We start from the raw sequence: 18,329 nt of genomic DNA, 5'->3' as shown, positions 1-18,329 counted from the left end.
CAGACCCATAGGTTTGAAAAAACTCAGGAGGGTCCCGTAAGACTAAAAGGTTTGGGTGGGACACTGCGGAACTCGAGGACCAGGGAAGGTCCCTGCAGAGTTTCCAGATCAGGAAGATCTACTCAGAGAATAATACACTTGGGCCCATATTTATACTTTTTTTGCACTGCATTTGCGTCATTTTTTTACGCAAAAGCGGCGCAAACACACAAAATACAATTATATTTTGTGTTTGTGCCTCTTTTGCGTCAAAAAATGATGCAAATGTGGCGCAAAAATAGTATAAATATGGGCCGTGGTGCTTAGTTTGAGCTGGTGGTTGGTTGCCGGTTGGGTCCACCGGCACTCGATTTTGGAGTCCAGGATTTATTTTTCCTCATTACACATTTGGAGAGCATGAGAGGGAAAAAACAGAAGGGGGGAGAATGTGGAAGAAAAAGACTGAATAACTGTCACAAAGAAAGAAAACAGGAACCTGCAAGCATGAGATAAAGAGGGAGGGAGTGTCTGGTAGTGGGTTAAAGAGGCAGGAGCTGGATTAGAAAGACCAGGAGCCTCGGTGGTTGGTGCACCAACATTTAACAGCACTGGCTTCTGAGCAGCACTTTGTGCACCAGCACTTATTCTTTTACAATTGAATCTCAGAAGGGCTGTTGCTGGGATTAAGAAACTCAAGCAGGTTCTCTTTCAGTCTAAGAGGTTTGAGAAAGGTCCTGCGGAATTTGAGGACTAGAATTTGCAGATCAGATTTTCCAGATCAGGACATTCTGTTCAGAGAAAATTGCACCAGGGACGGCTCCTGTGTGGTTTAAAGGAACTCAGGAGAGTCCTCATAATGTCAAAGAGTTTTGTGAGGGTTCCTGCAGAATTTGAGAATTAGGGAGAGTCCAGGTAGAGGTTCCAGATCAGGAGGATCTATTCAGTGAATAAGGTACACAGAGGTGTCCTGCAGACCTTAGAGGGATGGTGCAGAATCTCATGACTAAGGTATAGTGTCCAAACACATTGAGTATTCTGAAGTAAGGCTAGGCAGTTTCCATTCATTTGATTGCATTTTATTCATACATATTGAAAGACTCATTTAATATGCAACAGGCTTTGAAAGAAATTCTCACTGGCCTTCAATTATATATGAGGAAAACACAGGTTTCAGCAGCATGAGCTGCTGTGTCTTTCTCATACTCCTCTCTGGGTCTTGTGTCATGCCCCCCTTACACCCACCTAATTATTCATTTACAGGGAGCAAGAGAAGCCTATTCTTGCATGTCAAAAGTGATGCTCGGGCCAGAGACCACAACAGGACATTAGCACCCCCTATAACATATATGAGCATATGTAAGTCTATAGTAGTAATAAGTTACTCTGGATGCATGATGTTTCTGCAAGGTTGAGTAGATGCATTAAGGAGAAAGGAAAACAGAGCAAACTATAGGGTCTGACAAGAGGAAGTGAAAGGAGAAGAAGTGAAAAAGGAAGCTGGGGAACATGACTTTGTGATTCATTGATCAGCATTTGCCTAGCAGGTGGAGTGCTCTCTTTCCCAAGGCTTTGACCGACATGTGCTTCCTACTGCCATTTCAACCAGTCCACCCAGATATAGGCACCAGGCCTGTGGCCTTAAATCTGTCTCCATCCCCCTGCAACCCACATGAGTCAAAGCTGAAGCCTTTGTACATGTACAGGCCCCAACGAATTTTGAAGGTGGTGGTTAAGTCCTTCCTGCCACTCAAGCTCATTATAACCTTTACTTAGATCAAGATTCAAGAACACCTTTCCACCATTTAGTTGATGAATCATCCTGAAACTACAAAGTCAGGTGTTTCTCATGCAGGACTGCCAGATTGGGTTGACACATAACCACGCATATATGAATCCTTCTGCCAGCCTTGTATTACGGTATCAGAACAATGGGACATACCCATAGTGTGGGTTTATTTACAGGCTTAATTATGTCCTGTTTGAGTAAGTTATCAATCTCACCCTGTACCTTTTTTTGTATATTGAATAGTTAGGCCATCCCGCTTTAGGTGTATCCCTCAAATAACTGATAAAACCCCACTGAAAGGTAAACTGCCCTCATCAGTGGAAATGTCTGCACAAGCACAAACTAAAATGTAATTCAAAGAAAGGTAAGTGACATAGAATTAGTTACTTTTTATCTCTTCCTTAAGGGGCCAACACAATCTAACTTTGTTATACAAGTAAGACTAGTCTGAGATTATTCTGCTTGAGTTTTGTTGTTTAGGGGTGTCACTAAGACATTGGGCCTCATTTACAAACATTTGCCATAGGGCAGTGCCGCAAGCCTTTTCAGCTGTGCTTCCCTATGCCAAATTGAAAGGGCCTGAATGCACTGTATTTACGTGATACCGTGCATTCCTGTCCTTTCAGCCAGCGCTGGCACAAAATTTGCTGCCAAGCGTCAATGCTAACACCATGGTGCAAGGGTGTCTGCGTTGTTGGCACAAGTGTTTTTGTGCAGGAAGGGACCCCTTCCTGCAAAGAAACATTAAATGGAGGTATGTTCCTCTGCAGAATGCAGCATACATAGAAAGAGGAAAAAGTGAAGAGAAATAAAGTTATTTCTCCTTGTTACACCTCCCTTGAGGAGGTGCACAGTTTTGACGCATTCCCAGGTTTGCAGATTTCTGTAAATCTGGGAATGTGTCAAAATCCATGGGTGCTGCGTGGAAAAATGCACCGCAATGCCCATGGAACACCTCCCTGATGTAGAGTAAGGCAACACAGCGCTTATTGCTGCCTTGCCTTACTCCATATATATGAGGCCACGCAAGGTGGCTTTGTGTCGCCTCATAGGTATGATTGAGAGGCCTGCGCCACCGGAGTGTTATAAAAAGTGACGCTCCGGCGGCATAGGCCTCTTGTGAGGCTTATTGTTTCTTCTTCCGTTTGTTTCCTGTAGATTTGTGTGCTTGGATTAAAGGTGTAGGGTTTAGAAGCATGTTTTAGGTCTGCTCTAGTTATTGGGTACACAGTGTAGAAAATCTGGGAATATTAAAATCATATTTGATCTTTTGGCAGTGTTTAATTCTTTTACATTTTGGTGTAAAGGCTAACTCATCAGAATCTTGGCCACAATACGTACAATCACATTTATCCACACACAGAGAATGGCCAAACCCTCTGATACACCAGCCAACTTTTCTAACAAGTAAGTATGGGTAGCAGGTCAACTGCCAACACCACAGTCTTTGAACAATCAATGTAATGCGATGTTAAAGGTGCCTGTGAAAAGATGCACCTAACAAAAACAAAAAAAAACTGATGGACAGAGTGTTGAAAATTTTCAAACAATCACCCGCAGTCACAAATCTGGGTTTGAACCATCGTTATTTTGTTTGCCACGTCACCCAAATTTGGACCCAGCCATATGGAAATCAGTCTTGACCCTACTCTCCATGGAAATAGTAGAGCCTGAACTGCCAAGCCAGGTCCTCCGTAGACAGGAAACAAACATCCTGGGAAAAATGTCGGGCTATCACCCCTCATCAGCCAGGCTAGCTTGGATTCAGTGGCGCAGTGGGCAAGGGACCCACGTCTGGGCATACTCTTGCCATTTAGGGCTCACATAGCAAAACCAAAATAAAATGATGGACAGAGTGTTGAAACTGTTCAAACACTCACCTCCAGTCAGAGACCTAGGTCTAGTCCATTATTATTTTGCTCACCACGTCACCCCAGTTTGGATACAACCATATGCAAATCAGTTTATACCCTGCTCCCCTTGAGAACAATTCATCCATGAAACTGGTTCTAGGATGCTTGTTTCCTCTCCAGGGAAGACCTGGCCTGGCATTCCGAGCCAGGTTGTTCCCATGGGGAGCATGGTGAAGACTGATTTGCATATGGCTCGGCCCAAACGACATGGATAGCAAAAAAACTATGTATTTACGCCCAGATCTCTCTACTGGGGGTGAATGTTTGACATTGTTCAGCATTATGTCCATCACCTGTTCTTTTTTGCAGTTGTTGCCCTAAGTGGGATAGGTATGTCCAGACGTGGGTCCCGTTCTCTCCATGCCACTGGAGTCAAGCTAACCTGGCTGATGAGGCGTGATACATCGAAACTGATCTGCGAATGCTTGTTTCCGGTCCAGGGAAGACCTAGCCTGTCAGTTCAGCCTGGACTGTTTCCAGGGGGAGCAAGGTCAAGACTGATTTGCATACGGCTGGGTCCAAACTGGAAAGGCATTGTAGCAAAAAAACTATGGATATACGGCTGGGTCCAAACTGGAAAGGCATTGTAGCAAAAAACCAATGAATTTTAGCCCAGATCTCAGTACTGGGGGTGAATGTTTGACATTGTTCAGCATTCCGTCCATCACTTGTTCTTTTTGCAATTGTGAAAAGAGCACCATCACTATGCACATAGGATACCGATAAAAATCTGACACATTGTTTTCTACAAACTAACAAAATCCACTGCTGCAAGTTATGCAAGCTGCACAGCTGTCCCGTTTCTATGTGCAATACCTTCAGCTAATCTTGGCTTTTCACACAACTGCACTTTACTGCTGTGATTTTTGCACCCATCGTTAATAGTGTTAACAGCAAAATTTGAAGTCCAAGAATAGATTTTGATGTCTGTTAAAAGGTCACTACTGATAAAGTGAAACATTTAACATGGGGACAATTGGCAACTATGAATGTCCACATAACAACAGCACCGCCTTAATGTAGTCAGAGAGAGAGTGCAGAAAAGCAGTGGGGAGCATTCTTTAAGATCAGGTTTTAAGTGCCTTAGAATGAAGGGCTACAAATGAATATGGTGCAATTCAATATTGTTATAGGTTTCATAAGGTTCTATACTGGTTGCCCACCCCTACAATGTTGTGATGCTCAGTAAGGAGTAGACAAATGGCCCAACTGTATCAAGGAATTTGTTTTTCCAAACATTTGAATATAGCACTGTTAGGTTTGTTTTTAAGTAGAATTTGGTCGATGTAAACTGGGTCGATCTTGTGGACACTTCAAAATGCAGAGATGCTATCACATTTTGCCAAATTGTAGCTCATAGCGGCCTAATGAACAACAACGCCTTGAGCAATTCATCCAAGCTACATCTTGGGTAAAACACTTTGGAAATCTGTACTCTGCTGATAACCAAAGCACTGAGTCCTCCACAGACATATCCTTCACCTTTATGGAGGACAGCCTTTTTCGAAAGGATAGTTGGCCTAATGATTCAGAACCAGTGACTCCCTTTTTTTCTTTGGATGACACAATTAGGGCTATTGACTCTGAAAGCTGGGAAAGCACCTGGACCTGACAAAGAAGCAGGGGATTTGTATTGTTCGGAGCCCGCAGAATGAGGTCGAAATATCAACTTTTTGTCTAATATAACTATGGCTGGTGACAGAGTCCCTGACTCTTGGCGGGGTGCGGAAATAGTTCCCATATTTAAAAAGGACAATAAGCAATACCTGGGAATTATCACCCTATTAGTCGGCTAGACAATTTGCAGAAGGTATTCTGTTGCCAGGTTTTATACAAGCTCCACTACTAGATGGCTGAAGCTCAGATCCTCCCCCCTTACAGGCACGGTTCCCTAACAAGATCAGTACAATAGATCATATTTTTCACTATTATGTGTAAATATTTATGGTTTACAAAGGGCCGCCTGTATGTGGCCTTTGTTGACCTGAGGGCATGTGGGACCTGGTTGTGTGGGATATCAAGAGTAGAGAATGTTTGGGGTGGAATGGGAATGTTGGGAGGATTCTGTAAAGGCTGTTGGCTGAGGCAGTTGAAGACGGTCAGCAGATTAGTTTTGTGTAGCTGTACTTACTTCCTTTAAATATTCCTTTAAATAGACTTTGTTATTAAACTTACTTTGGTCTGGAAGCCGTCTTTTCAACAATGGAGATAAGGATGGTCGAAATGGATCTGGGAGCAGTGCTGGTATTGTAGTTTTGACTACGCTGTAGGAGTTCCTGGATTCCTGGCAGTCCCATTCAGCAGCTTCTTCAGCGGGGTGGTTGCTACTTCAGCTTCAGAGGTTTGGGGCCAGATTTAAGAAGGCCCTAGCGCCACCTTCCACCACATTAGCGTAATTTGTTTGCACTAATGTGGCATTAGGTTGGCAAAAAAATGCAGCACCATATTTACAAAAATGCCTGACTAAGGCAAGTATTAAAATGAGGCTCCCATTGTTTTCAATGGGGATCCTTTCACTTTTCAGGATTAGCATCAATATTTTTGGTGCTAATCCTGCAAAGCGCCACACTAGCATCACCATTTTCAACACTAGTTCCCTAACGTGTGCCATAGTACGCCATATCATAAATACGAAGCACACATGGTGGTATTAGGGGGTGCAAAGGGGCTCAAGAAAAGTGGTGCATCATGACATGATGCTCCACTTTTCATAAATGTGTCCCTTTGTGTTTTGTTCTGCTCTGCGCCTTGTTCACCGTTCTCCTGTTGGCTGCATTGGCTGCACAGAATTGTTAAGCCCATCTTCTGACGTTACTGCCGAGCTGGAGCCATTACTTGGCTTTGTGCTGAAGGAGGGGCCGCAGTGTTGCCTTGATAACTTAAGTGCCGCATGATACGTGACGGCTCCGTATGCTGAGCTTTGAGGAATTCCTATCGTCTTGCCAATGCTCGACTATTTATTGCAGTTGAGCCGCCTTTTGGGTGGTGCGACGGTACCAGGCGCTGACCTCAGGAGGGCGACGTGTTTAGTAATAACTTCTGAAACTTGCGATTTAAAAGCACCTGCTGAAAAGTTCCTTGTGCACTTAGCCTTCAAGAAACAATTAAAATGTCAAGATACCTCTTGTGATTAATGTTCCTGCTAGAGAGAGATGGGTGTTTTGCCTAGTGGCAGCTTTGACTCAACATAAAGTAGCATAGAGGGTTGATATGCCAGCTGCAAAAAACAGAACTGTAGGGCATATTTAAGAAAAGTGCCGATGCACACAGTGCAGCGCCACTTTTCTTGCATCCTTAGCGCCCCCGTACCGCAACCATATGTGCGTCATATTTAAAATACCGTGCACCACGGCGGTAGTTAGGGGACTTGCGTCAATTTTTTTTACGCTAGTTCGGCGCTTTGCAGGATTAACATCAGAAATGTTGACACTAATCTTGCAAAACACCCAGAGGCCCATTGTAACCAACGGAAGCCTCCTTTTAATGCATGCTCTGAGCAGGCGTTAAAAGTGCTAGAAAGAAATGACGCAAAGAAATCTGTCAGATTTCTTTGCACCATTTTTTGGGCCCTCCCTGACAGGGGAATGCCATCTTTGCATATATTATGCCTGAGCAAGCATAATGTAGCACAAAGGGATGCAATGTGGCACAATACATGCATTGCGCCACTTTGTAAATATGGCACGGCGTTTTTGGGCGTTTAACGCCACATTAGAGTAAAAAAAAATGACGCTAATGTGGCATTAGAATGGCACTAGGAGCTCTTAAATATGCCCCTATATTTTATGTGGCTAGCTGAGTGGATTAGTAAAGCCAGCCTTTACAAGTGCTTTAAAACACATGAATGTATGTGGAAGGGGAGCGGTGGAGAGATGAGAGGCACATTTGCCAGGTGATAGTGAGTGAAACAGAGGAGAAGGTCATGGGGTTAGGGTGCAACAATAAACTGTCACGCAGGGCGCCACCAGTCCTAAAGTCGGCTCTGTGTTGCAACATCACTTTGGTACGAAGACACCACAGGGTGACGCCGGTCTATATTCATCGCTACGGCAGGTCTTTTACTGTGGGTGCAGTGTCGCTTCAGCAACGGTTTGCGCGCGTTGCAACAGGGCGTTGTCTTTTGGTGCCAGCATTTTGTCAGGAAGAAATTGTTACGGTTCCAACTTTCTGCAAAGTATAATCTGTGGAGGAATAAATGTATGCAGATTGCCTATTATCCTTCTGGTGACTGGCACACCTATTTGTTATTGCATCAGTTGCAGTTATTCTTCTGGTATTTCTCTCACCGGAAATTTAACAAGCCAGTTACCTTTTTTGCCAGTCACTCTTCAGGTTATTGGCACACCAACATTCAACTGTTTTTCATCAGTGATCAGCACACTTTTTATGAATTGTTGAACTTGATTTATGCATGTGTTGTGTGGCATTTGATCATTATTTCTACTTTTTCTTTGGTGTTTCCGTATAGAATTTGTATTTTGTAAGTGCGAGCGAATTTATGTACATTTGTGTCAGTATTATAATTTTCAGGTGTTCATGGCAAGCATACAACTTCCACCATTTTATCTTTGCTAAACCAGGAGATCCCCGGTTCGATAGGAATTTGGCTCAATCCATTTGAAGCTCACGTGTAGGTGTTCAGATTGGGAGTCATAGGGTTGAGGGAATTTAGAGAATCAGGGTAGAGTAGATGTATGTAGAAGTATGCTATCAAAAAGTTGCAGGAGAGATGTGGTAGGAAACTTAATGTAATTATAGAACGGTTCATATTTTATTTGAGGTTACAAAACCAGGAAGAAACGATTGATCAATTTGTTGTGGCTTTAAGAGGGTTAGCTGTGACATGTGAGTTTGAGCATATGACATATGACCAAGTATTAAGAGATCTAGTACTAATGAAAACCAAATCCCAAAAAATCCAAGAAAAATAGTGGTCATGTGGGGAAATGTCCTTGAAGGAGGCAGTCGATATTGCTAGAATTATTGAGATACAAGAAAAATGCATCTTGCTGTAAGGAAAGAGAGTGAAGGTAATGTGCCTGTGTGTGCGGTTGAAGGTGGTAAAGATGCTAAAGAATAAAGAAAAAGTAATGAGGTCTGAATTGGTGGAAAGAGTCTTTCAATTTATAGATGCGGGTCCAGTGGTCATTTAGACAATTCTGAAAAGTGTCCAGCTTAAGGTTGTAAGCAAAATATGCAGTACTTTAAAAAAGAAAGGGAATTTTAGTAGGGTATGCAAGAATATGGGGAGAAATGTTAATTACATTGGAGAAAATGTAGGGGAGGAGGAGTTTTGTAAGTAATTTTGTATGGTTTAACCTTCCACAAAGTACACCTGCTTTACCTTTATGTTTTGAACAGGGCTCAAAATTATGGGTGATATTGCTGCTTTGAAACCGCTTCTTTTGTGGATCAGTATGTGGTCTACTCCAGAACTAAGGTCATATAGGCAGGATCAAGTAGAGATCCTGATATTTTATGTCTCACTCCATACCTGAGGTAAAACACATACAATTCTACTTTCAAGCTCTAGAATTAAAAGGCTTCCAGAGCAGCCCAACTATTATAACAAGTAGCTCCTGGGATATTGTAAAAACTTTGTTTTGGAGCCACACGATTGAACAATGCCATAGAAATGTAAAGCCTGGCAGTACGATGGGCTCCTGGTTCATAAACCGATCTCTGCATTAGAGCCTCACATAGATGCAATTTTCCCATTTTATGCTACAGCACTGTTGATCAACTTCAGGCTGGATATTTTATTCATGTGGCAGGTTTGTCTCTAAGCAATAATAATAATATACAGAGGACAAAGCATTCTGTTTACATTTTAAAGAAATAATCGATGATATAGACCATTTACTATTGTTTTGTCGGCTGTATAGAAAAGCCAGAAGGACATGGCTTAAACGTCTTTGCTTGAACTTAGGCATTATGTGTTATTCTATAGCTTCTAGGTTATTTCAAACTGATACCAACCATCTTATTGTTAGTTCAATCAGCAAATATCCTTATGCTGTTTGGGTTCAAAGGAGCGGTTAGGACTTTGCCTCTGACAATGGTCCAGTTATCATTATATATTGGTGCTTTGCACTAGTTTTTATGGACGAGCGCAAAGCGCTCCGTCCATTGTGTAATCTCTCTTTGTGGTTCAAACCACACCCATGTCACGTCAGTCACTTACATTGGTTCGTGGGCTTGCCTTTTAAAATCCGCTTGCTTTCATTTGTGAAAGGCATGCATACATCATGCCTTTTCCGGGGTTTAGCCCACCTACACAGCACCAGTGAACTACTAAAAACATGCGAGGTTTGATGTCCGGACTACTTTATCTGTTTATTTTCCACACAGCAAGATCGCGCTGCATTTTACATAGCGCGATCGTGCTGTGTTTTTTTTCTTTACAACACTAATAGCTCTAACTCGAGCAAATGCGAGACCCCGTTGCATTGAAAATTTTTGTTTATTACTATAATCCTTTTAGGGTCGAGCCTGCAAGGGCATGCGCTAAGTCATGCATCTCACTTGTGAGATACTCTTGTCTACAAAAAGGGCTTGGAGCCCATCCATTGCTCCACTGCTTCTGTGTCACTCTTCTCTGCGGCTGTTTTAATTCACCAGTGCAGCCGAAACGTCTCTTCCACCACCGGTTGTGGAGCAGGGACCAGCACAGATTGATTCCATTTAATCAGTGCCTGTCCGCTGCTCCCAATGCAATTCAGGTACTATTTTTTCTGAGTCAGCTGAAACGTCATTTCTTTGCTTGTTTTTTTTCCAGTGGTAGCACTCCATTAGAGTGCATGTGTTTGCAGGATGTTTCTCCCTCTTGCATGGCATTATTGCTTCCTCCTCCAACCCATTTTGCTTGCCCTCAGATCCACTGTTGCCCCTAACCCTTCCCGTTTTGCTTTCTCATGCTGTTTTCAGACCCACGCCCTCCCTTTTTTCTGCTTCACCCATCTTGCCCTGCATCCATTCTCCTCCTCTCTCCCCCAGCCAATGCTTGCCCAGTCTCCCTCCTCCATTGTAGCCCTATTGTTGTTGCCAGGGCACATCAATACCTCTGGACTTCAAGGGACGGCCCCTCCATGTGAGCGGAGGAGTATCACCCCGCTAAAAAAATGCCCCTAAAACTGAAAAATAAAATGGTAATAAACTTTGTTTATTACCATTTTATTTTTCAACGCCCCGTCCTGAACCAAGTGTCAGGATAGGGCGAGACAATTGCTGCTGAGTGTCAGCAGGGAGCTGTACACATGTTTAAAGTGAGCATGTCCGTTTGGCCGGCCGTCTTGAGACTGCCAGTCTGACCTCCACACTTTATGGCCCAGATGTATGAATCTGGCCCATTGCTATTCGGTAATTGCGATTTTTAAGAAATCGCAATTACCAACTCGCAAAGGGCCATGTATCACATTTGCGATTCGGTAATTGCGATTTCTTAAAAATCGCAAATGCAATTACCGAATCGCAAATTGCGATATGGGCCCCATTCGCAGCTATGGGCCTGTTGGCCCATAGCTGCGAATTTTTTGCATTTCCTAAATTGCGATTTCTGAAACAGAAATCGCAACTTGGGAAATGCAAAAGGCCAGGGTGCTGGGGGCCTAAGGCCCCATCTCTTGCACCCCAATTTTTTTTTTTTTCCATGTAAAGTACACACATGCCAAAAGGGCATGTGTGCTTTACATATTACATTTAAAAATGCAGTTTTACTGCATTTTTAAATTTTGCACCAGGTTACCACCTGGTTGCAGACAATGGTATTTTGCATGTGCAAAATACCATTCTGCGAAAAATCGCAATTTGCGATTTTTTGCAGAATTGCCTTGCGACCTGGTTTTGCGAATCCCAAATTGCGATTCGCAAAATCCAGGTCGCAACGCAGAAAATCGCAATTTTTGCGATTTTCATTTTGTGGTCTGCGAATGCCTTTGATGCATTGCAGACCACGATTTTACACTCGCAAACGGCCAATTTCGCAGTTTGCGAGTGCAAAATCATTTGATACATCTGGCCCTAAATTTCTTTATCCCAGCTGTTTGTAAGACAGCTGGGTTAGAGAAAGCATGGGCCTCCAGTGCTATGGGGAGCGCTGAGAGGCAGCGCCCACCAGTCCAGACGCATATTTCATGCTGGTGCTGAAACCAGCGTCAGAATTGGTTAGTGGTGTTTCCTGGTCCGTGTGTTGGAGCTTCCAGGAGCAGGAGGCGCCGTGAGGAAGACGCCTGCAGGTAAGTGACTTTATTTTTTCATTTTTTTTTTTAGTTATTATTATTGTGCCCCCCAAGCCGTAAACATAAGCAGGCCGCCACTGCTAGACTCACTAGTGTGCAGGGATCTACTAACTGGTTGGAACGTTGCGGGCTGATAAAGAATGAGAAGCCACAGATAGTGAATGCACCTCTGACGTGTCTAAGGTGTGAGGGTATCCAGGAATGCCGTGGCACACCGTCCACAGCTGCCCGTGGCTCCATTCCAAGCGTGAAACCTTAACCCGCTATGGCTCCTTTGAAGCTCTTACCGTTCTAGGATGCTTAAGGAAATAGTAAAACTACAAATCCCACAATCCACAGTGTTATCCGACAAAAATTCGAACTGACCTTTATGTATGAGCGTCACCTGACATGGCACACTTGGCAGCTTGGTTCACGCTCAACAATATGGATCTCAATTGAATCTAATGTTCTGTTAGTTTATAAAACCATTTTAACACCAATTCCGTCCTACTTAGGGCAACTTTGTATGGCTGACGACCCACGAACAACAAATTAAAAAAAAAAAAAACACGAAATAAGCCTTAATGCGCCAGCATCAAACGTTACCGCAATACATTCCTCTGGCACTCATCTTATCGACCAGAGAAGGGTGAAGGGTTGGGACTGCCCTGTCGGAACTTGAACCAGTGAGACAAAGGGTTAAACTATCGCCCTAGCACGCAGGTTATCCAGGTCACGGGCACTGTATCTGCCTCTAGTACAGCCACCAAGGCGGCCCCTGTAGGTGGTGAACTTTGCAACCCACCAACGTCTGCGATGGGGTCTTGCAATGACCGGGCCACGAGCCAAGCAGTTGCGCAGCCAGCAATGTTGGAGTGCATGTACAGTAGAAGGGGTTATACCAAGCTTCACTAACACTACAGAGGCACAGCACTGGTAAGTGTGTAGGAATAATCACCAAAGAGTAGTGGTGGCCAAGAATCAGGGGCGCAAGCTTCCATAAAATACTGGTAACAGCAGTTCACACTTCCCACACACAGACCACACACTGCCTCCATAGTGATAGTGCAAGCTTCCCTAATGCTCGCGTATACCAGGTATGATACAGGTAACAGCAGTGCGCACGTCTCCACACATACTGCATGTACAGTGACAGTACAAGCCTAACACGCTAACACCAGGTATGATACAGGTAACCGCAGAGCGCACGTCTCCACACATACTGCATGTACAGTGACAGTACAAGCCTAACGCGCTAACACCAGGTATGATACAGGTAACAGCAGAGCGCACGTCTCCACACATACTGCATGTACAGTGACAGTAAAAGCCTGACGCGCTAACACCAGGTATGATACAGGTAACAGCAGGGCGCACGTCTCCACACATACTGCATGTACAGTGACAGTACAAGCCTGACGCGCTAACACCAGGTATGATACAGGTAACAGCAGGGCGCACGTCTCCACACATACTGCATGTACAGTGACAGTACAAGCCTAACGCGCTAACACCATGTATGATACAGGTAACAGCAGTGCCCACTTCTCACACATACTGCATGTACAGTGACAGTACAAGCCTAACGCGCTAACACCATGTATGATACAGGTAACAGCAGTGCCCACTTCTCACACATGACATGCATGTACAGTGACAGTACAAGCCTAACGCGCTAACACCATGTATGATACAGGTAACAGCAGTGCCCACTTCTCACACATGACCTGCATGTAGAGTGAAAGTGCAAGGTTCCCTAATACACGCCAATGCAAGGGACGATACAGGTGACAGCAGTGCACACATCACACACAGACCACGTACTTCATGTCCAGCAGCAGTGCAAGCCTTCCTAACACAGGCAAATACCAGGTATGATACAGGTAACAGAGGTGACACTTATCACACACTTACTGCATGCACAGTGACAGTGCACGGCTCCCTAACACACGCCAATAGCAGTTACAATATAGGGAAAAGCAGTGTACAGTCCCTACACACTGAATACCTACTGCATGTACAGGGACAGTGCAAGCTTCCCTAACACACGCCAATAGCAGTTACAATATAGGGAAAAGCAGTGTACAGTCCCTAGACACTGAATACGTACTGCATGTTCATAGGAAGTGCAAGCTTCCCTAACACACGCCAATACCAGGTACAATACAGGTAACAGCCGTACACACTTATCACACACGTTCTGCATGTACAGGGACAGTGCAAGGCTCCCTAACACACGCCGATACCAGGTACAATACAGGTAACAGCAGTACACACTTATCACACACGTTCTACATGTACAGGGACAGTGCAAGGCTCCCTAACATACACCAATACCAGGCACGATTCCGGTAACAGCAGTGCACACATCACAGAGAGACCCCGTACTGCATGTGCCGGAAAAGTGCAAGCTTCCCCAACACACACCAATACCAAGTATGAGTGCTCACTTCTCACACGCACTAGATGTACGGTGACAGTCTAACAGAAGCAAATACCAGCCACGATACAGGTAACTGCAGGGAATGCTACCCACACACAAACCACGTCCTGCATGTGCCGCAGCAGTGCAGGCTTCCTTAACACAGGGTAATCACAGACATGATACAGGCCACAGCAGCGCACACTTCTCACACACGCACTGCTTGTACAGTAGCAGTGCGTGCCTCCCTGGCACAAGCAAATATCTGCTTCGATACAGGTCACAGCAGCGCACACTTCTCACACACGCACTGCTTGTACAGCAGCAGTGCGTGCCTCCCTGGCACAAGCAAATATCTGCTTCGATACAGGCCACAGCAGCGCACAATTCTCACACAGGCACTGCTTGTACAGCAGCAGTGCGTGCTTCCCTGGCTTCGATACAGGCCACAGCAGCGCACACTTCTCACACACGCACTGCTTGTACAGCAGCAGTGCGTGCTTCCCTGGCTTCGATACAGGCCACAGCAGCGCACACTTCTCACACACGCACTGCTTGTACAGCAGCAGTGCGTGCCTCCCTGGCACAAGCAAATATCTGCTTCGATACAGGCCACAGCAGCGTACACTTCTCACACACGCACTGCTTGTACAGCAGCAGTGCGTGCTTCCCTGGCTTCGATACAGGCCACAGCAGCGCACACTTCTCACACACGCACTGCTTGTACAGCAGCAGTGCATGCCTCCCTGGCACAAGCAAATATCTGCTTCGATACAGGCCACAGCAGCGCACACTTCTCACACACGCACTGCTTGTACAGCAGCAGTGCGTGCTTCCCTGGCTTCGATACAGGCCACAGCAGCGCACACTTCTCACACACGCACTGCTTGTACAGCAGCAGTGCATGCCTCCCTGGCACAAGCAAATATCTGCTTCGATACAGGCCACAGCAGCGCACACTTCTCACACACGCACTGCTTGTACAGCAGCAGTGCGTGCTTCCCTGGCTTCGATACAGGCCACAGCAGTGCACACTTCTCACACACGCACTGCTTGTACAGCAGCAGTGCGTGCTTCCCTGGCTTCGATACAGGCCACAGCAGTGCACACTTCTCACACACGCACTGCTTGTACAGCAGCAGTGCATGCCTCCCTGGCACAAGCAAATATCTGCTTCGATACAGGCCACAGCAGCGCACACTTCTCACACACGCACTGCTTGTACAGCAGCAGTGCATGCCTCCCTGGCACAAGCAAATATCTGCTTCGATACAGGCCACAGCAGTGCACGCTTCCCCCACTAGTATTGTATCTATAGTGAGAGTGCAAGCCTAACACAAGCAAATACCAACTACAATACAGGTAACATCAGAGCATGCATCCCATATGCACACCACCTACTTCATGTACAGCAGCAGTGCAAGCTGCCCTAACACACGCCAATACCAGCTATGATGCAGGTAACAGCAGTGCACACATCTCACACACAGGCCATGTACTGCTTGTACAGTAACAGTACAGGCCTCTCTAACACACGTCAATACCAGGCACGATACAGGTAACAGCACTGCGCACATCACACAGACCACGTACTGCATGTACAGCAGCAGTGCAAGCCTTACTAACACAGGCAAATACCAGGTATGATACAGGTAACAGAGATGCACACTTATCACACACTTACTGCATGCACAGTGACAGTGCATGGCTCACTAACACACGCCAATAGCAGTTACAATATAGGGAACAGCAGTGCACACTTCCTACACACTGGATACGTACTGCATGTAAAGTGGCAGTGCAAGCTTCCCTAACACACGCCAATACCAGGTACAATACAGGTAACAGCAGTACACACTTATCACACACGTTCTGCATGTACAGTGGCAGTGCAAGCTTCCCTAACACACAAGGTACAATACAGGTAACAGCCGCACACACTTATCACACACGTTCTGCATGTACAGGGACAGTGCAAGCTTAACACGCCAATGCCAGGTAGGATAGGTGTAACAGCGGTGAACAATTCTCACACAGCTTAGTGCAAAGTTCCCTAATACACACCTACCATTTACAGTACAGGTAACAGCAGTGCACGTTTCACACACTAACAACGTACTGAAAGCACCTCAGCAGTGCAAGCTTCCCTCATACAAACAAATGCCACGTTGAATAAAGATAAAAGCAGGGCACACTTCACCCAAACAGACCTGTATTGCTGGTACAGCAGCAGTGCAAGCTTCGCTGGGTGTCTATTGTGACACCTTCTCCAAAGCGTTGCAATACTCTCTACCCTGCCCTGTTACCTGGCACACTGTGCCTCACAGCGCCAATGCTTACACTGGTCTCTGTTAAGCCAGATTTGAGTCATCAGATGCCATGGCAAGAAGTATTAAACTCTTCAACAGTAACTGAGAGCCTGAGAATAATTTCTGAAGATTTACATCCGGCTGCCAGGGAAGATGCTGTGATTTCATAAAAAAACCCTGTCAGGCATGTGCCATTCTTGCTTTGGTAGATACTCAGGCCCAAATTTAAGAAGGGCCTAGCACCAACTATAGCTACATTAATGTCATTTTTTTATGCTAATGTGACGCTAGTGTGTCAAAAATGCTTGCATTGCACCACTTTGTAAACCTTTGCGCCACATTATGCATGTGCCAGGCATAATGCATGAAAAGGGGACGTTCCCCCATTAGAGGGCTGGCAAAAACAACGCAGTGGAATCTATGAAATTCCACTGCATCATTTTTAGCGGCAATTTTAACGCCTGCACAGAGCAGGCATTAAAAGGAGACACACCATTACTTATAATGGGCCTCTATGTCCTTTGCAGGCTTAGTGACAACATTTTTGGCACTAATCCTGCAAAGTACAACAATAGTGTAAAAAATGATGGTGTTATTGTCCCTAACCTGCGTCATGGTGCACGGTATGTTAAATACAGCACACACATGGTGGCATTAGGGGGGGGAGCAATGGGCCACAGGAAAAGTGGTGCTTTATGACATGAAGAACCACTTTCTGTAAATCTGGGCCTCAATCTCTCTGGAGGTGCCCATTCCTACCACAGCCAAGGCAGAAGAGCTTTCCACGGTCCTCATTTGAGGACAGGCCCATGCTTCAGAGATCTTTATTCAGCCAGAATCCAAGAGTTTGTCTCCCCCTCTATTCCCATTAGGATTGCTTCTTCCTTTTCAAACTTCAAATCCCCCCAGAACATGTTTCTGGGATGGAGTGTTCAACGCCACCTCATGCAATCCCTTCATCTACTGCCACCTATCATGCCTACTCCTGCTTCCACTGCACAGCACACTCAGTCATCTGGCCTGTATGTTCTGGGCAATAAATGTAAAATAAACGGATTAAATTACCTTGCATACATCCATAAAACCCTCTAAATCTGCAGTTCATATCTAGTGCTGTGTCTATAATTTACCACCTCATCCATGCTTCCTTTGCTGAAAAACTCATCAACCATGGCGTCCGCTCTTGCTGTGCCTGCCACCTATAACTTAACACTCAATACTGAGATGTACCTTCTTAGGTCGAACAACATCTTGGGGACATTCGGAAAGCTTCCCTGCAATGGCATTCCACCCATTGATTACCATTTGTTTTGTGGTTAGTTACTCACATTTGCTTGCTTTCTGTTTGCTGCTTTCTTTGCTTTAAACTGTCCAACTTGAGTCTGTCTCTTCTGCTGTCCAACCCCTATTTACTGTATTCTTTCATTAGTATTTGATTTCTGTAAACAGGCCTTTAATGTTTGTCTATATCCTGTCACATTTGCTACACATTCAGACAGAGGTCAAATGTCAGTCTCTGTCTTCTGAGGATGGTTGGTGTGAAAGGATTTATGTACCAATCAAGCTAGTTATTGGGGGTGTGCTCGTAGAAGGCTGTGAAGCTTGGTGGAAACATATTTTAATACGATCAAAACAAATCGGGACACTAAGGGGGTCATTCTGACCCTGGCGGTAATTACCGCCATGGCGGAGGTTGGCGGT

The sequence above is a fragment of the Pleurodeles waltl genome, chromosome 6, assembly GCF_031143425.1.
Source record: "Pleurodeles waltl isolate 20211129_DDA chromosome 6, aPleWal1.hap1.20221129, whole genome shotgun sequence".
NCBI lineage: Eukaryota > Metazoa > Chordata > Amphibia > Caudata > Salamandridae > Pleurodeles > Pleurodeles waltl.
This window is presented reverse-complemented; position numbering follows the sequence as displayed.